At 45.4% G+C, this 20,714-nt stretch overlaps 1 pseudogene; it reads left to right on the forward strand.

Annotated features, from left to right (window-relative positions):
* LOC119043610 (leukocyte immunoglobulin-like receptor subfamily A member 6) overlaps nucleotides 1–20,714 on the forward strand; it is a 144,443-nt pseudogene that overhangs the window by 19,543 nt on the left and 104,186 nt on the right.

Genomic DNA, 20,714 nt, shown 5'->3' on the forward strand with positions numbered 1-20,714 from the left:
CATTTACTAATTTGCGAATGTTGAACCATCCTTGCATCCCTGGGATGAATCCCTCTTGGTCATGGTGTATGATCTTATTGATATATTCTTGGATGCAATTTGCCAATATTTTGTTGAGGATTTTAGCATCTATGTTCATCAGCGATATTGGCCTGAAGTTTTCTTTCTTTGTTGTGTCTCTATCTGGTTTTGGAATTCGGATGATGCTGGCTTCATAAAAAGAATTTGAGAGTTTTCCATCCTTCTGGACTTTTTGGAATAGTCTGTGGAGAATAGGGGTTAGCTCTTCCTTAAATGTTTTGTAGAATTCTCCTGTGACATCATCTGGTCCAGGACTTTTGTGTGATGGGAGATTTTTGATTACTGCTTCAATTTCTTTTGCTGTTATTGGTGTGTTCAGATTTTCTGTTTCTTTTTCATTAAGTTTTGGAAGATTGTATTTTTCTAGAAATGTGTCCATTTCCCCTAGGTTTGCAAAGTTCTTGGCGTAGAGTTCTTCATAGTAATTTCTTACAATCCCTTCTATTTCTATGGTACCAGTTGTAATCTCTCCTCTTTCATTTCTGATTATGTTTATTTGAGTCCTCCCTCTTCTTTTCTTGATGAGCCTACTTAAAGGCTTGTCTATTTTGTTTATCTTTTCAAAGAACCAACTCCTGGATTCATTGATCCTTAGAATTGTGCCTTTTGTCTCTATGTCATTTAGTTCTGCTCTAATGTTGGTTATTTCCTTCCTTCTGCTTGCTCTGAGCTGTCTTTGTTGTTGTTCCTTGAGTTCTTGCAGGTGTAGGGTTAGGTTGTTTGTTTGAAATGTTTCTATCTTCTTTAGGTAGGCCTGTATTGCTATAAACTTCCCTCTCAGGACTGCCTTCGCTGTGCCCCATAACTTTTGGGTTGTTGTGAGTTCATTTTCATTTGTTTCCAGAAACGTTTTGATTTCTTCCCTAATTTCATTCTTGACCCATTCATTGTTTAATAGCATACCATTCAGTCTCCATGATTTGGGGTGCTTTGGGTTTTTTCCTTTGGGGTTGGTTTTCAGTTTTAGTCCCTTGTGGTCAGAGGAAATGCTTGGTATGATTTCAATTTTCTTGAATTTTTTGAGGCTCATTTTGTGTCCTATCATGTGGTCTATTTTTTAAAATGTTCCATATGCATTTGAAAACAATGTGTATTTAGCTTCTTTGGGATGAAGTGCTCTATATATATCAGTTAAGTCCATTTCCTCTAGGGTGTTGTTTAATGCCGCAATATCTTTGTTGATATTTTTGTTTGGAAGATCTGTCCATTTTTGATAGTGGGGTGTTAAAATCCTCACCTATAACTGTGCTGCTGTCAATATCTTTCTTGAATTCCTCTAAGATTTTCTTGATATATTTGGGTGCTCCTATGTTTGGTGCACATATATTTAGGATGTTAATGTCTTCTTGGTGGATTCTTCCCTTGAGTATAATGAAGTGACCTTCTGGATCTCTCTTTATGGCCCTGTTTTTGAAGTCTATTTTGTCTGATCTGAGAATTGCTACCCCGGCTTTTTTTTTCTTGTTCATTTGCTTGGTAAATTTGTTTCCAGCCTTTCACTTTTAGTCTGTGATGGTCTTTTGTCCTGAGGTGGATCTCTTGTAGGCAGCTTATGTGAGGGTCATGCTTTCTTATCCATTCAGCTATTCTGTGTCTTTTGATTGGAGCATTTAATTTATTTACATTTAAGGCTATTATTGATAGGTACTTATTCATTGCCATTTTTGTACCTGTGTTCCTCTCTGCCTCTCTCTTTTTCTTCCTTCCCTTAAAGCAGTCCTTTTAGTATTTCTTGTAGAGCTGGTTTGGTGGAGGCATATTCTTTTAGACTTCTTTTGTCTTCGAAGCTCTTTATTTGGCCTTCTATCTCGATTGAGAGCCTTGCTGGGTAAAGCAGCCTTGGTCGTAGGCCTCTGGTTCTCATTACTTGGAATATTTCTTGCCATTCTCTTCTTGTTTGGAATGTTTCCTTTGAGAATTCTGTAGCTAACCTTATTGGGACTCCCTTGTATAGTACTTCTTTTTTCTCCCTTGCTGCCTTTAAGATTCTCTATTTGTCTTGAAATTTTGCCATTTTGATGATGATGTGTGTTGAAGTGGGCCTCCTTGGGTACCTCTTGATTGGGACTCTCTGTGATTCCTGGATTTGTGTGACTTTTTCTCTCATCAAATTAGGGAAATTTTCTCCAGTTACTCTTTCAAATATGTTTTCTATCCCTTGTTCTTCTTCTTCTCCTTCTGGTATCCCTATTATTTGGCTATTATTACGTTTCATATTGTCTTGTATTTCTCTTAATCCCTCTTCATTCTTTCTGAGTTTCTTTTCATTTTCCTGCTCTTTCTGTGAAATATTTCTACTTTGTCCTCCGGCTTGCTAATTCGATCTTCTGCCTCATCTATTATACTTTGAAACTTTCTACTGTGTTCCTCAATTCAGAAATTGTATTCTTCATTTCCTCTTGTCCCTTGCTGATAGTTTCTATTTCCTTTTCGATGTTGATATAGTTTCCGGTGAGATCATCATAACTCCCATGTAGTTTCTGGTAGCTCATTGTAAGCTCTTTGAACTTCGTAATAACCAGTGCTTTGAATTCACTATCTGATAGTTCATTAGCCTCTATTTCATCTAACATTCTTTCTGAAGCCTCTGCTTTTTCTTTCATTTGGGGATTGTTTCTTTGCCTTCCCATTGTTTGTGAGACTCTTCTTGTTAGCCTCAGCTTCTAAAATTGATCTATTCTGACTCCCTGGGTTTATGTTGTGAACCTCTGTGGTATAATACCTGTGAATTCCAGTGGTGCAGACTCCTTCAGGTATCTTGATGTTCTCCATTTCCACCTACTCCTTTTATCGTGTGTGTGTAATCAGTTGTAGGAGGAGGAAAAATGGTTTATGACAGCAGAAGAGTTTTTTATGATATTTACAGTCACAGCCTGTAGAGAAGAGATAGGCAATCTTTAAGCTATATATAGTGTTACCCATATTCTTCAGCTCAACTTGCCACTTTTACAAGAGAATGGACAAAAGATAAGCCTCTCGTTGGGGAGGGAAGGCTTGTTAGTTGGAACTAGAAAGCAGTGAGGTTTCAGATGGTTAGATTTTGAGGTAAGGTGAGTGTAAGGAACAATAAACAGGTGTAGTGTGTGAGCAAATATAGTTAATCACTATAATGACAGAATTCAGGGACCTGTACAATGGGCTAAGATCCGTGAGATGTGTTGTGAGGTATTTACTGTTGTATAGATCAACTATTATTTACACTAATATTAGAGCAGCACTCATATAACAAACTCTATGTGATCTGTCTGAGTAGGGGGTATAGAGCTTTAGGTAGTGTGCTAATGGAAAACAAGTGGTGTGGAGTTTAGAGGATTAGCAAAGCACTGTGGAGGAAAGTACAGGGGGAGCCTGTCTAATAATACAATATAACTACTCGAGACTGAGAAGCCTCTACAGAAAGAGGAGGAATACAGAGATATTATTAAAATATAAAAGAAGTGAGAATAATTAAAAAATATGCAACACCTCATGGCTTCTCTGCTATAGGAAGGTGAAATTTGTCTCTCTGTCTCTACTGTTGAGATGCTCCCTCTTTGGGTCCTATTCTGGTCCTTTCACAGTCCCTAGTTGTTTGTGTCTCTTGTGGGTAAAAGGAAATGAAGCAACAAACAAACAATCAAACAAAAAGGCAGGAGAAGGGAGGTGAAAGCAATGAGTTTAAGAGGAAAGGAAGAAGGACTAAAACAGGGAAAAAGAAGGGAGAGGAACAAAGTATAGAAAGATAAAGCAGTGATAAAATTAAAAAATATCTAAGATTACTAAACAACGCACAAAAAAGTTACTTAAAATGGGGAAAAAACCAACCAACCAACAAACAAACAACAACAAAAAATAACAACAACAACAACAACAACAGAGAAACCCTTCCCTTGTTGGTTTCAAACTGTCCAAACTGGTTTTTCTGGTAGCAGCAGGATCTCTCTGTGGGCTGGGATGCCTGCATAAGTGTGTGCACCAGCCAGGCTACCAGATTGGGGTGTGGGCGCCTCCACACTCGCCAAGCTGCTTGGGTTCCATGGGTTCTGGTAGTGTCCTTCCCAGTCCTGTGTCGGGGACTCAGAGGCTTCTGTGCCTGTGTGCACCCACCAAGCTGTCTGGGATCCAAGAAACCAGCAAGGTGCCTCCCAGCTCTGTGGCGGTGACCCAGAAGCCTCCGAGCCTGCATGCGCCTGACAGGCCGTCTGGGACCGAGACACCAGCAGGGCTCTTCCCAGTCCTGTGGCAAGTCCCCAAATGCCTCCGCTTTCCCCCTGGCTTGCTGCAAGGCTGGATGGGAAGCAAGCCAAGCTGTCCTGGCAGGAGAACTCCTCAGTCCACTTTCAAAAAAAAAAACAAAACCAAAACTCTCCAGACAGCCTGCTTCTCAGTCCAGCCCAGTTCCCAGGGAGAACAGTGAGGCCACTGCTCTCTCAGTTCTCCCAGGCTCGTGACCAAAGAGTCTGCAGTTGAACTGGGCCCTGTGTCTTTGTAACCCTCCCTGATAATGCAAGCAGGCAAGAAGACAGGTCTCTGCCCGGTGTTGTCCAGTTTTGCTTATACAGGGAGTGGGGGAGCTGCTGGCCCGTGCTGGTGGCCACTGGGGCCGCTAGGTGCCCAGGCTCCTGTGGCAGACACCTCTGGTGTTGGTCTGAGACTGATGGCTCTGGTCCCTGGCCGTAGAAGCAGCACCGGGGCCACCTGGCCGGGGGCAGTGGCCCCCGCGCCGCTGCTTTGTCTTTACTCCAGGCCCCAAGACCCCACTGGCCTGCCCCTTTCTGGTGTTTCAGCGTCCGTCACAATCTCTGTTCTTTTAATTTCACAAATGCTGGATAACCGATGGATTAGTGTGCTGTTTCTCTATAGATATGCCAGGATTTTCACCCACAAGTACGAGAGCTAGAATCCACTCCGTCCTACTCCATTGCCATCTTCCCAGCACTCTCATATTGTATTTTAACTTTCTTTCTTTCACTTCACTAGTGTTCTAATGTCACACTACTCTTGGTTCGGCAATTCCTATTCTTGTTATTCAGATCATATAGTTCTTGTCATATTATTGTTGTTCCAAAATTATTGTAAATAATTGTTGTTCCATACAATTGTCTATACTACACAGCACCCCTCCCTAATCTTAGCCCATTTCACTATCTTCCAGAGCTTTATTGCTGTTGTGGCTAACTCTATTCTCTTGCACACTAAGCCTACTTTCTATCCTTTATTCTTACTATATCTCATCACCTGATCTCCCACAAGTGTTCTGTTTTTCTGAATTCAGCTCACAATTTACCCCCCCAACAAGATTCTTATCTCTTTTTTCACATTTTATAAAAAGTGGCTAGTTGGGTGAAATATTACAGTTAATGATATACTTATCCAAAGGATCTCCTATCTCTTTTCTATGTGTTGGTACTTTAAATCACATAGAATACTCTCCCACTGTCTTAATACATTTTGCCTTCCCACTGCAACTAATCACATACAAGTGTATGTGGAAGCTGTGAACCTGCTGGAAGAGAACCCACCAACAAAGGAACCACCAACAGGTAAAAACCCAAGTACAACAAGAGAGACCACACCAACAAAAGAAAGGGCAACCCTAGAGCATCAAGACAGGAGATCAAAGATACCACATCACTGAATCCCATAAAAATCCTACCATAGAAGTTCACTCTGCAAAGACAGCTAGCAAAGAAGCACATCAGGAAGTGGAGAAACAAACAAAAAGAGTTGCCTAAAGTGGGGAGACAAAAAAAGAACCTGCAATCAAAAGGAATGGAAAACTCCCCACTCAAAGAGCTAACTGAAATGGAGGTAAGCAAACTATCAGATATAGAATTCAAAATAATGGTTATAAGGATGCTTGAGGAACTCACAGACAACTACAAGGACTGAGTGAGAACTACAACAGTATGAAAAGGGAAATAGAAACTATAAATAAAAACCAGGTCCATAGTTTGATGGATCCAGCATTGTCTTGTAAGGCAATCAGGTCTTATGTCATTGGAGACATCACCATAGTGTTTCAAGAAGCGGGGTTTCTGAGATTTCTACTATTGCTGTATCAAATCACAACAAACTTAATGGTTAAAATAACACAAATTTGTTAGCTTAGCATTCTGCAGGTCAAAGGTCAGAAGTGACTCTTAGACAGTTACAATAAAGGTGCTGGCAGGGCTGGTTTTTTTTCGGAGGCTCTAAGGGTAAATTCCTTCCCTTGCCTTTCCAACTTCTGCATTCACTGGCTCAAGGACCCTTCTTTCATTTTTAAAGTACATAAATCAACCTCTACCTTCACCACACCCTTTTCTCTCACTGTGCCCCTCCTGCCTCCCTCTTATAAAGTTTCTTGTAATTATATTGTGCCCACCAAAATAATCCAGAATAGTCATCAAATCTCAAGATCCCAAATTTAATCACACCTGGTAAGACTGTTTTGCCATGTAAAATAGCTGTTGCAGGGACTGAGGATTTAGACAGAGATGTCTATTGGGAGGTGCATTATTTTGTCAACCACGTTGGCCTCACTCTTCCAAGGAGGAGAAAGGGCTCTGTGTGAGCTGTGGTTCTCTAGAGAGAGAAGACCAGTAAGCTGTATATGCATGGAGAGAGTTTTTGTTTTTTTTTTAAGAAACAAGCTCATGTGATTGTAGGGACTGGAAACACCCCCAATCAGGGCAGAACTGCAGGCTGGAGACCCAGGGAAGAGGTGAGACTTGGTTGTGACCATGAAGGCAGTCTGGAGGCAGATGTTCTTCTACTGCAGGAGACCTCAGTCATTCCTCTTAAAATCTCAACTTATTGGAGGAGGCCCACCTATATTACAGAGTACAATCTTTATTACCCAAACCCAACTGATTTAATTTTTTATCACACTTATATTTAAAGCAATACAAACTGCATTTGACCAAAAAGCTGAGTACCATAGCCTTGCCAAGTTGACACATAACATGAGCCATTATAGGCATCTTCTGTAGTCCCAGAGGATTTAGAAATCTGGGGTCGAGTTCTCAGTAGTAGGCCCCTCAACCCTAGTCCCAGGGTCCTCCTTGTCTGAATAGGACCACCACATACACCAAGACCAAGGGCTACACTGAAGTTTAATTTTTCACACTTCGATCCTGCTCATGGTCCTCAGCTCTGCCTGCCCTTCAGCTGCAGGAGGACAGGCTCCCTTTCACTCTCACACTTTGCTTTCAGTTGTTGCCTGATAGATAGGTCAAGGTCTAAGCCTGACCTTGTCTCTCATCAGTGCTCAGTGGTGTTTTGGATCTGTCATCCTCGTCTTTACCTTTCTCTCAAACTAGAGACAGTACAGGAGCTGTGCACCCCTCTATCCTCCCCAGCACAATGCTGGTGAAAGATACGTGATCATCAAGCTGACACATGCCTGAGAGCGTCAGCACCCCTCCTCCCAGTCCTGTGAGGTACTGTTGGTGGTGAGTGATCCAACCCAGAAACTACCCTTGGGGACAGTTATCAAGGTCCCCTGCTGTTGTATATGATATCAAGTCCTGTTTCCAGGAAGAAGGATTTAGTAGGATCATGGTGATAATGGAGGGAAGAGAGACAGCAGACAACAAAAAAAGCTAGCAGGTGTTGGGTCTGACTGGGAACCTACTGCAGCCTGACCACTGGGGCTCTGGAGCACACACTGCTGCCCAGAGTCATCTCATTTGGGCCCCAACTCCATGTGCCAGGCATTCCCTAGATGCTGGCTGGTCTCAGGAATTTGTGTGGGGCAACCACCTCAGGAAAAGACTCTGACTCAGCAAAGGCAAATCTATGCTGTAGAAACATCTGTAGAATGATTGAGCAGCTTCCAGTATGGCAACTGAGTAGGAAACCAAAAGCATTCACGATATTGTGTAGCTTCTTTAAGGAAAACTATCAGGTACTTTGGAGGGAAATCAGCTAGTTTGGAAATTGGAAGTGGCAGTATGTGGTAATAAGGAAGGATGGGGTTCTGGGGAAAGGTGAAATGGGGAGATTAGGAAAGCACCAAAGCATAATCAAGGGAATCAGTAAGAAAAGGGAAGAACCCCGACCCCCAATCCAGATTGAATTGGCTTTGAGGAAACATACAAGGGCTTAGGGGCTCCACCATCTGGGCCATGTGTATATGTGATTATGTGTGTGATTACTGTGGCATCCAAATGGCAGCAGGTGTTTGATCAATGAAGTGGGAACACGCCTTGGTTCAGCATCCTGGGTACTTTAGTCCTAGCTAATAAAATGTCAGGGCCCTGGCTGGTGTGGCTCAGTGGATTGAGTTCCAGGCTGTGAAGGGCAGGGCGGCCACTTCAATTCACAGTAAGGACACATGCCTGGGTTGAGGGTCAGGTACCCATTAGGGGGTGCCCAAAAAGCAAACACACATTGATGTTTCTCTCTTCCTCCCTTCCCCTCTAAAAATAAACAAAATATTTTCTTTTTTTAAAATTTTTAAGATTTTATTTATTTATCTTTACACGGGAGGGGAAGGAGAGAAGGAGAGAAATATCAATGTATGGTTGCTTCTCATGCATCCCCTGCTGGGAACTGGCCTGCAACCCAGGAATGCGCCCTGACTGGGAATCGAACCGTGATGCTCTGGTTCACAGGCCCATGCTCAATCCACTGAGCTACACCAGCCAGGGCCAAAATCTTTTCTTAAAATCTCAGAGCTATGATTCAAACTCTAAGTCAAAAGAAGGGCCCTTGGAGCTTAGGTGAAAAGTGAAGAAAATGCACCTGGTGGAAGGAGTTGGGAAAAGCACAAGCATGCCCCACAGAGTCACTCTGGGTCCTCTTTTAAGGGCAGGGAAATCAGGGAAAGTCCAAAGGAAAGGACTCAATAGAATACTCATCATCTCTCCAGGCATGTGCCTTGAGGGTCTTCGTGCCCACTCATTGCTCAGTGTCTGGGAAGGGTATCATTAATCAGTACAGTAGGTCCTAAGGTCAGCCATGGTATCACTTGTCTAACTGTGCTGATTTTCTGGGCCTGGACATAGAACCCAGTGAGGCCTAGACATACTTTATGTGGGTCGGAATCTCATTGTCCTGGGGCCTAAATGCTTCAGGGGTATTCTCTGCCCCCCTTGTTTGTTCCTGTGTGAGGGGCTCTACAGATGACTAGCCACATGCCAGAGGAAGAAAGGTAAGGGGAGGATCTGAACATCAGGACCATTTTAACTAAACACAGGTGAGCTGGTACTCCATCCCAGGCACTTCATGCCTTATCAGGGCCCACACTGTTCCACCAGGAGTTGCCAGATTCTGTTATCTAATACCCATGCAGGTGCTTGTTGTTACAAAAGCCAATACTCCAGAAGCTGGTGCCAATGTAAAGGGAAGTCGTTTATTCAGACTCTGGCTACCTGTGAGATGGTGAACTCACATCACCAAGCTCACCTCCACATCTCAGTGGAGACAGAAGTTTTCATAAGGAGAACAAGTGGAACAGAACCAAGAGACCGAAGAAGATGTTTGAAAAGTTCCCCTGCATGCAGATGAGCACAGTCCACTCCAATCAGAGCAGTGCGGGTCCAGTGTGCATCGTCTTGGTGTAGCCAGGCTGGATCCATGTCATCCTTGCATTGCATCTTTCTGGCTGAACTCATCTTAGGTTCACAGTGAAGTTCAGCAACTCTCCTGGAGCTGGGATGCCTGAAGGCCAGAGTCTCTATTTTTTGAAGTTGGTTCATAGGATTCTTATCTAAACAGGCTATTCATCTATATGTTTCATATTAGTCAGAGTCAGTGCTTACAGAAACAATGAAAATAATGGTGGGTGGGGTGAGTTACAATTTTCAACTATTACAAATTTCCAGTGTCAATCCTTCTTCCATTTCTTATTGAAATATAATTCTCTTCTAAAATCACCCTCATTTTAATCAAAGAACCAAATCAAGACCAATCATTTACTGTGTTACATCCAGTTTCAAAGTGGCCTGTTTTTTGGTTTGTTTTTTTTTTTTTTTGCATAAACGCAACAGGACTAGCAATTGCTTGCACAGGCTTTCTCACTTCTGCTTTGCTGGAACATTACAAGGAATTTTCAGATTGAACGTTACTTAACCTGTCACAATGGGGAAGCCAAGACACTCAATTGCAATCAGGCTTCCCTTGCAAGACTTGCAGATTTGGGTCAATTGCTCATTTTCGAGGTTCTCCTCCCCACCCCAAACAACTGAGGTTCTTTGTTGTCACTGCCCAGGAAAGCAGCATTTGCTCCTCCCCTGAGAAGACCACCATGGATCATGTGAACAGAGGAGGTACCAGGCCCCTTCTCCAAGGGGCTTTAATTGGCTCTAAAGTCAGTCTTCATTGCTTAGATTGCTTAATGCTTTTGGCTGACGTTCAGAATCTAGGCATATCTCTTTCAGTTATGACATTCCAGACACAGTCACGATTAGTAAAACCCCAGTTGGGAACTGGAAATAATCAGATTCCTATTGGGTTTATGCAAATAAACACATTGCCATGAAAATAATAATACTTATCATTCAGAGCTTTTAAATTCTGGAGGGATCAAGTAGTGAGAAAAATATAAATGCTTCGATATTGCTACCAATTACCATATTGCTCTAAGAAAACAAACAAGGTTTAAAAAATCAGGAATAGTTTGAACACAGTCACGAGAATTATAATCATGCTCAGGTCATTCAATCCCATAATTAATCTTTGTTTAACCCAATTATTTGCCAGTATTCTTATGTACCCACTCAATCCACAGAGCCCTACACATCTGGAAATTTATTCTCAGAAATTCATATTTTACAATAAGTCAGAAGATGTTACTTTTTTTTGCAAATGCATCAAAGTGAAATAATGGCTGTCTCTAAAAGTTAAAAAACATTTCAAATCACATGGTTACACAATAGATCTGATTATAATGCAATTGACAGAAAAACTTGCTTTATTTTGCAATAACATTTTGAGATAACACTCAACATTACAAATGACATTACATCAGACTAAGAAATAGACCAATTTGATCCCCTCTACCAGTTGTACCAGAGGTTGTATTAGGAAATAATAATTGGTTTTGGAAAACAAAGGGAACTTTTTGCTTTTTCATTTGTCATTAAAATCATCACTTTGCTTTACCATCTATGCACCTCTTGTTTTTTCCCATTTTCATTTCTTGTCTTAAAAATACCTCCTCCAGCCCTGGCTGGTGTAGCTCAGTGGATTGAGCATGGGCCTGTGAACCAGACAATCGCAGTTTGATTCCCAGTCAGGGCACATGCCTGGGCTGCAGACCAGTTCCCTACAGGCCAGTTCCCAGCAGGGGACGAACGAAAGGCAACCATACATTGATGTTTCTCTCCCTCTCTCCTTCCAAAGATAAATAAAAAATAAAATAAAAAACCTCCTCCAATGTCTTTTCTTCCTGTATGTTCCCTTCTTTTATTCTTTCTCACATTTTTTCACTTCCTCAACTCCTCTTTTTGCTTCTTCCCTTCATGCAACCTTTCTCTAATGTCCACAGACTCTACCGAACTTACACGGACCCTCTTTGACTTACGCAACCCCTCTTCAACTTACACTGAACCTGTTCAACTCACACAAACCATCTATGACTTACAAGGCTCCCTGCAACTTACACAGACCCTCTTAGTTTGCTCTTCAAAAAATTCATTAGGGAATAATCAACTTTAGAACAGCCCATGTTCAATTTTGTTACCTTCAAAATATATTGGCATATTTCACCTTTTGTTACCAAAACCACCTATTTTCCTCAACTGAATTAGAATCTGCAATGTTTAGTGACAACTAAGGGTAATTAGCACTCTTTAGACTGACATAACCTACATAAACTGAGATTTTTTCCATTGACAAACACACTCTCATGTGTTATTTTTCATAATGACTGCATTCCTCGTGTGTGCTCAAAAGTGAGCTGTTTCATTATCTAGCCCATGCCCTTGACAAATTTTAGGAGCCTGGAGAAGAGGTGGGGGAGATAGCAGGTCAGGCTTGTTCCCGGGAGTGCAGCTCCTGGAACTTCAGAAGGAGGATACAGAGTGTGTAAGAAGACTCATTTCCCCCCTTTTCCTCTTGATTTTTATTGTTTGAGAGGGGAGTGGGATCTTTCCCCCATCTTTGAACCATCCATTTTAATTCTTTCTGAGCAGAATCCTTCCGGTGTAACAACATGAAAGCTTGCACAGAACAGATGTTATCCCACTATCAGACCTTTGTTGAAACAATTCCACTTACTCTAAAATGGGACCTAACAGGCAATCTCATGAGAATGAGACTGGGCTGCTCCTTTCAAAACAGAAACAAAAACAACATCTAGAACCAACACAAAGTTTCAAACCACTACTCTCAACTAAACCCTTTAAAAGGAAGGACTGGGACTAGCCTTAGAATATTACCTCACACCAACCAGTATTGCAAACTACCCCAAGGACCCCAAGGAGCCCAAATGGCACAGGGATCAAACAGTGGAGACAGAGGAGTCCTGGTGCACACAAAACAGCAAAGGTCAAATCAAGTTCCCAAAAGATAGGACAGCAAGCAAAAAACTATAATGAAAGTTTCATCTCAAGCTGAGCAGAGAAACACATGAGAGCCCTCAAACAGAAACAGACTTCTTCCTGCAAAGAAACAGGAAACCAAACTAACAGACAATTAAAGAGCAGTAAGCAACAGGAAAAACAAACAATACCCTCAAGAAACCAAAGGAGGGCTCCAACCAATTTCCACACTGAGGAATTGTTGTGTTTATTTTCTGGTCACCGAGGAATGCCTATCTGTGAGTAGTGTCCACTGAGTCTCCTAGACTCCCAAATGGTTCCACAAAACCAAGTGGCAAGGCAGGGGCTCCTGGTTGTGAAGGTCAGGGACTTACCCATATAGGAGTGTTTCAACTCCCCTATTGGAATCTGTTGACTCCACAAACACCCCTTTCCTTCCACAAGCAAAGCATTTAAAGTCAGCTGATGCCTTAAGAGGAAGGGCAGGGTGTAGCATCCACCAATGGGAGCAACAAATGGTCGGAAACTTTCAGGAGTTTAAGGTGGAACTTTATTGGCCAAAGTTTTACCTGCATAGGGGCGAACTCTCGAGGTGTCTGGAGACACGGTGCCAAAATGGCTGCAAATAAGAGTCGCTGCTGGCACGTACAGCCCAGGGTTTTTATTGGGGTGAGCAAGCAAGCAAGCAAGCAAGCAAGCAAATACAGAAGCAGACATAGCTGTTAGCAATTGGCTATCTCGAGAGAACACACATGGCTATGCTCTCTGCTTGCAACAATGGATACTTTTCTGCAAAGACAAGGTCATGCAAAGACAAGGTCATGCACAGGCGGTTTTCTTGTTCAGCAGTCTTTGTACTTTCTGTACTTTCTATCTTCCTTGCTGAGGCAGTCTGGAGCCTGCCTTGGGTTCCTCTTGGCTACTTTTATCTAATTCCGGGCCTAACATTCCCCCCTTCTCTTGGTTATGAATCAAACCGTTGATTCGGTCTCGTCCCCAGGTAGTATGCTATATGGCTGGGACAGGACCATTAGCTTGACTACTTTTACCCGTTCTCTGATGAAGGCGAGGACCTTGTTGAGTATTATGGGTCCAATAGTTAATAATAATAATAATAATAATATTATTATTATTATTATTATTATTATTAATTGTGGCCCAGCCATGGCTGAGAGTAGGGTGGTCAGCCAGGGAGAGGTTCTGAACATTGAGGCACACCAGCTGGAGTCATTGTTTGCTTGTTCTTTCTTTTAACCTTTTCATTAGTACTTTAATATTTTCTCTTATTAGTCCTGAGTGGTTGGCATAAAAACAGCATTTTTCTCCTAGTGCCGCACAAAGTCCCCCTTGTTGGAGGAATAATAGGTCGAGCCCTCTTCTGTTCTGCAGGGCTACTTCTGCTAACAATCTACCTGGTGCTCTAAATAGATTACTTGATCCTGGAGGAGTGATATGTCCCTGGGGAAGGTCTGGGATAATTGTCTTAATTTATTTTCTCCATGGATAAAAGCTCCTGCCCCTACTGCGGTGGATCCTAATATCCCCATGGTAGCTATAATAGGGATTAATAAGGGGGCCCTCTTGATCCTTCTAGGTGGGTCCAGCAAGAAGTCTGGATTCCCTCCGTACAGGTATACTTGGGGTATAATATATGCACTGACACATAGCTCAGGGGAAGTTGGGAGTATACACTTGAAAGTCCCTCTGGTGCATATAAACCAAAGTCCCTCTGGGGCCCTTATGACTAAGGGCTGGGTACCGTTGGCTGGTATTTCCTTCTGATTTAAGCAGTAGTCACTATAACTAGAGTTGAGCAAATTGAAATTAGCTAATAAGTAGCATGTACCTTTCCCATAGAACTCCGCCAGGGAAAGGGGGCTATTAGATAAGGGGCTATCAGATAAGCAGTCTTCTACTTCCCGCCGGGCGGAGTCCAGATCTTGTAGCCTGGCACCTGGAACGGAGGTTTTGGCTCCTAGCCCTATGTAGAAGGGTGGTCTTGGACTTAAACATAACCAACAGGATTCTGTAATGTTGGGCAGGGTGTAATTAACAAACGGGAGTATCTTATCTAATAGTTCTAAGGTGGGTACACCTTGGATGTGAGGCCTCTCATACAGGTGACCTGGAACAGGGTGGAGTACCTTACGTTTTGTTTCTTCCTGGTCTTCAGGCTCTTCAGGCTGGGTTGAACCAGGGGTCGCTGGTCTATCTGATTGCGGAGGCTGAGAGGCCCTTGGAGCCTGCGTTGCTGTGGGTCCCCTGGAAGGTTTAGGTGGCTTGGGTGGTAACCCCTCCCCGCGCCTCCGTAATAATGGCCCCCTCCCTGTTGGTAACTTTCTGACTGTAAAAAAGGTTCCCGGGTCAGTGCCTGATAGGTACAATCTAAGTCCCCAGGTTCTCCCTTTGAGCCATTCAGAGTCGCTGGAGTTTAATACCGTAAAGATGGTGGGGTTGCAGTTATTTATGGCACAGTCTTTGTTCCACCCTTGGCCGGGGTCTTTCCCTATCCTTGTAATATTTAGATGTTTTTCTTTTCCTCCTCCAGGAGTCCAGTGCCCCTTCAAGACAATAGTTTCACATCCCCAGCTCCTATGGTAGTAGTCACCCCCCCCCCCACAGGTTCCTGTCCACCTCCGGGGAGGTTCTGGGCATCCATATGCCCCTGAATAATATAAGTTCTGGTTCTTGTGAGAGGTGTCACAACCGATGTGTCCCAGGGAGTAGAATGAGGGCAGGTCGTCCCCTAGAGGGTCTTTGTTGCCTGCACCGTGTCTATATCCCAGGGGGGTGTTGCATATCTCGTCTCCAAATAATTTGGAGAAATCAGTCTTGAGGGTGACAGTGGGCACGTTGGGCAAAGTGTAGTTGGATGCAATGACTGTCCCATCTGTAGTTCTAATTAGTACCCACTCTTGCATGCCAGCGCTGGCTCTTGCGAGTAGGCACAATAGGAGTCCTATTCTGGGGAGAACGTGAGCCTTAATGGGTTGTTGGGATTCCTGGTGACTCTCCATCATCTTGGCTCACTGTCTCGGGGCTCAGCGGGCTTCACGTGGGAAAGGTGAATCCAATAGGGTTTTTCTGCTACTCGTACAGCCGTCGGGGTGCTTAACAGTACCTGGTAGGGTCCAATCCACCGAGGCTGTAGGTTACCTCGTCTGTGGTTGAGGATGTATATCCACTGTCGATCCAGGGATCTGGTAACTGGGACTGAGGTGCGCGGTTCTGCGAAGCTTGGGTCCGGAGGTCACGCACTTCCCTCCTGATCTTCTGCAAAGCCTGCAAGGACTTTAGGAAATTATGCTTAGAGATTTCAATCTCCTCCCGTGCTAAGCGAGGAATAATGGGCACAGGTTGTCCAAAGAGGATTTCATAGGGGGTCCATTTGTTAAGGTAAGGGGTGCATCGTGCCCTAAGCAAGGCAAAAAGGGAGCAGCTCAACCCAATTCTCGCCGGTCTCTTCTTTTAATTTTATTATTGTTTCCTTTAAAGTCCTATTCATCCTTGCTACTTGTCCTGAACTCTGAGGTCTATAAATGCAATGTAATTCCCAATTAATTCCTAACCTTTGTGCTAATTCCTGGGATATCTTGGAGACAAATGCAGGTCCATTATCTGATCCTACTGCTAAAGGAAGGCCATACCTGGGTATGATTTCCCTCAACAAAACCTTACATACGGTGGATGCAGTCTCCCCCTTCATGGGGAAGGCCTCCACCCACCCTGAGTAGGTGTCTACTAGGACCAATGGGCATTTGTATCCTAGCTTCCCAGGAGTCATCTGAGTAAAATCAATCTCCCATGGCTCTCCAGAGGCTTTCCGTTTTATCTTACAAAGGAGGGTAAGTCGTTGTTCTGGGCACTTACCTTAGCGCAGGTGCTGCACCTGGAGACTATAGAGTGGATAATGTCCTGGACTTGGGGTCCTGAGTAGTATTTCTTGATGAGTTGCTCCAACTCGTTGTTCCCTAGAAGGGTGGAAGTATGTAGGTCCTGGACTATTCCTCTAACTACTCCCTGGGGTAAATATAGCCTAGAATCTGGCAGTTCTATCCATCCCTGGGGGTTCTTCTGTCCTCCTCGTTTCTTTCTCTTCTTCTCCTTCTTCAGGGAGGTAGGTAGCGTTTGCTGGCAGGGTCGGGGGCGCCACAAGGGGAAGTAAGTTTTTTTGCTTCTTCGTGGGTGCTTCCTTGGCAGTCAAGTCAGTGAGCTGGTTCTCCCTTATGACTTGGTACTTTTCCTTCTGGTGCCCCCTGCAGTTAATCATTGCAATCGTGGAGGGGACCAGATGGCATCGAGGAGGGCCACGATTTCATTTCTGTTTTTGATGTCTTTTCCCCCCTGCTGTCAGGAGGCCTCTTTCTTTATAGATTGCACCATGGATGTGGGCTGTTGCAAAGGCATAGTGGCTGTATGTGTAAATGTTGGCTGCTTTCCCTTCAGCTATTTGTAGGGCCTTTGTTAACCCTATGAGTTCTGCTTTCTGTGCAGAGGTCCCTGGGGGCAACGTCTCTTGCCATAATACTTTATCTTCAGTGGTTACTGCTACTCCAGCATATCGCTGCCCGTCCTTGATAAAACTGCTCCCATCTGTAAATAGGGTTAGGTCGACCTTCTCATATGCCTGGTCCTTGAGATCTGGGCGGGAGCCAGTAACTGTTTCTAATATCTGGCTGCAGCTGTGAATTAGGGTTGAGTCTGGTATGGGCAGCAAGGTGGCAGGGTTGAGTGCTGTGGTTTTGAGGAACTGCACAGCGGGAGGGTTCAATAACTGGGCCTGGTATTGAGTCAGGCGAGCGTTGGTCAGCCACCTGTCAGGTGGTGCTCGGAGCACTTGCTCTATATAGTGCTCCCCTATGACCTGGATGTCTTGTCCCAGGGTTAGTTTGCTGGCTTCTTTGACTAATACTGAGGTGGCTGCGAGAGCTCGCAAGCACGTTGGCCAGCCTGAGGCCACTGGGTCGAGCTTCCTGGAGAGGTAGGCGACAGGTCTTTTCCACGGCCCTAACTCTTGGCTGAGTACCCCAAGTGCTACCCCCTTCTTCTCTGCCACAAATAACTGGAAGGGCTTGCTCAAATCTGGTAATGCGAGAGCAGGGGCAGCTACAAGGGCTTTTTTGAGGGCCTGGAAAGCCTGTCTCTCCTTTTCTGTCCGTATGAACTGGTCTTCCTTCCCCTTCGTGACCTCGTGGAGTGGTCTGGCAAGCTCTGCAAATCTTAGGATCCAAAGTCTGCAGTACCCCACTGCCCCAAGGAACTCCCGTACTTGCCTTTTGGTTGTTGGCTCTGGTATTTGTAGGGCCGCCTGAATGCATTGGCTGGTTAATGCTCTCTGGCCCCCCTGCAGGGTGTACCCCAGGTAACTTACAGTTTGGGTCACAATCTGGGCCTTCTTTGCTGACACTCTGTATCCCTTCTGCTCTAGGTCTCGGAGCAAATCTATGGTGGCAGCCTTGCAGTCCTCGGCCCCTTCTGCTGCGATCAGGAGGTCATCTACATACTGGAGCAGGGTCACCGCTGGATGGGTTACTCGGTAGGCCTGAAAATTTTTGCTTAATGCTTCGTTAAAAATGGCGGGGGAATTCTTAAACCCTTGTGGTAGCCTTGTCCACGTGTATTGCCCTACTAGTCCATTTTCTGGATCATTCCATTCAAAGGCAAATATTTCTTGACTTTGTGGGGGCTAAGGGTATGCAGAAAAAGGCGTCCTTTAGGTCTAACACCGTGTAGTAGGTGTAAATAGGAGGTAAGGAGCTGAGCAGGGTGTACGGGTTTGGCACCGTCGGGTGTACAGTCTCTACCCTGAGGTTTACCTCTCGCAAGTCCTGAACTGGCCGATAGTCCCGGGTTACGGCTTCTGAACGGGCAAAAGGGGGGTGTTCCAGGCCGACTGGCAGTTCCGCAAACTGCCTGCCTTAAGTAGACCATTGTAGGTGTCGCGCAATCCCCTGTGGTGCCCACGCTGGCACTGGGTATTGGCACTGGGTATAGTACGGCACCTAACAGGGGTTGCCGTACTGAGGAGTTGCACTAGGACAGGAGGCTGGTGTGTGGCTAGCCCAGGGGAGGTTAGTTTCTGCCCAGACCCCAGGCACTAGCGCCTGTAAGTCTTCTGGCACCCCGAGGCCTGTTCCCTCCTTCTCTGGGGCTGTGGCTAGGAGGTATTCCTCAGAAGAGGGGACAGTCACCTCTAGGCTCACCCTAGTGTTTTCCTGGTCACTCAGGGCACCTCTTTCTGGCTTAAAGGTAATAGTGGCCTGAAACTTCTGCAGCAAGTCCCTTCCTAATAGTGGATATGGGCAACCCGGGATTACAAGGAACGAATGGGTGATGGTTCCTTTCCCTAGGTCGGTGATCCTGGCGGTGGCCCATGGGTAAGCTTCCGCCTTTCCTGTTGCCCCGACTATTTTGGTGGTGGCCTTCTGCATTTGTCCCTGCGGCTGCTTTAAAACAGAGAAGGCAGCTCCCGTGTCTACTAGGAAATCTACAGGCTTTCCTTCAACATTCAAGGTGACCATGGGCTCTTGGGAGCCAACAGAGATGGAGCCCTGGCCCCCTCAGTCGAGAGTCTGGAGCAAGACCTCCGGGCCTTGCTGCCACCGCCTTTGATTGGCAGCTTTCAGTTTTGGGCAGTCCTGCTTCCAGTGTCCTTTCTCTTTGCAAAACGCACACTGATCTTTGTCTGGTAGGCGCCCCCGCCCCCTCCGCTGCCCCCCTTTTCCTTTGGCTGGGGCCTCCTGTGCGGCAATCAAGATGTGTGCTATCTCCTTTGCTCGCCCTACCTCTGGGTCATCCCTGTTAATATACACCTTCTGGGCAACTTGCAAGAGCTTGCTCCTATTCTCTTCCTCAAAACCCTCTATCTTCTGTACCTTTTTCCTTATATCCGAGGCTGCCTGCATCACAAATGCTATGTTGATGAGCCTCCTATTCTCTTCTGCCTCAGGATCTAACGGGGTGTAAACCCTGTACGCTTCCATGAGTCGTTCTAGGAACGCAGCGGGGGGACTCTTCCCTGCCTGGAATTACTTCACTAACTTTACTGAAATCGGTGGGCCTCCTGGCAGCTGCCTGTAATCCTCTCAATAGAGCCCGGTGGGGAGGACGTCCCTTCCCCCAGAGGTGTTAGGGTCCCATGCAGGCGGCTGGGTGGGTAAGATGGTCTCTAATTCTCTCCTCCCCGCCGCCTTGTCTCCCTCCCTCCCCAGCACTGCTTTCGCTGCTTCCCTGATTATCCTATCCCTTTCTTCCGAGGTAAACAGGGTCTGTAAAATTTGTTGGCAGTCATCCCAAGTGGGCTGGTGGGTTCTGAATATAGTTTCAAGGAGGGAGATTAATCCCTGAGGTTTCTCGGAAAATGGTGGGTTCTGATGTTTCCAATTCTATAAATCACTAGTAGAGAAGGGGACATAAATTAACCTCGGGGGTGCCCGGGGTGGCGCATCTGGCCCCGAAGGTGCCTCCTGGAGTGGTAAAATGGCAGCCCCGCCGGGGTGTGGTTCCCCCTTCTCTCCGAATGCCGCTCCGCTCCGAGTGTGCGGAGGGCTGAGGGGCTCATTTTCCCTTCTCCCCGTGGTATCGGGCTCCTCCTTCCGATGGTAGGGTGGAGGGGCATTCACTGGGTCGACAGGGTCCTCCGGCGGCTCGGCCAAGACAGGGTATAACCTCTGTCTACCGGATGGGGGTGCGGAGGGCTGCTCAGAGGCCGTCTTATTGCATGATTCGCGCCGTCCTCCCTGTGCGCTCCTTCCCCCTGCAGCCAGGCAGATAGCCCTCCTTCCCCCACCCTGCTTGTTCCCCTGCATGCATTTCCTGATGTACCCGGGCCACTCGGTGGCTATGTCGACATCTATATACAGGTACTGGTCAGGGTGGGGCACCCTGTACACAGTAGCTCGGACTGCAAACAATATGGGCAGGTCAAAGGTCCCTTCGGTGGGCCAGCCCACATTAAATGTAGGCCACTCTATCTGGCTTAGCGTCCTGAGGAACTCAGGATCCGGTGGTGGTCCACCATAGCCGTTTGCGCGCCGCTGGAAGTCCGAGAAGTTGGTGAGTAAGCAGTCTTGGGGTGTGCTGGATCTCAATACCGACCCGCTCTGCCCCCATCTCCGATGCCTGTAAGACCTTTGGGAGCTCAGAAACAAGAATCACAAACCAGACACAAAAGCAAAGACCTAC

The sequence above is a fragment of the Artibeus jamaicensis genome, unplaced genomic scaffold (genome assembly GCF_021234435.1).
Source record: "Artibeus jamaicensis isolate MK-2021 breed Jamaican fruit bat unplaced genomic scaffold, CSHL_Jam_final contig_47, whole genome shotgun sequence".
Classification (NCBI taxonomy): domain Eukaryota; kingdom Metazoa; phylum Chordata; class Mammalia; order Chiroptera; family Phyllostomidae; genus Artibeus; species Artibeus jamaicensis.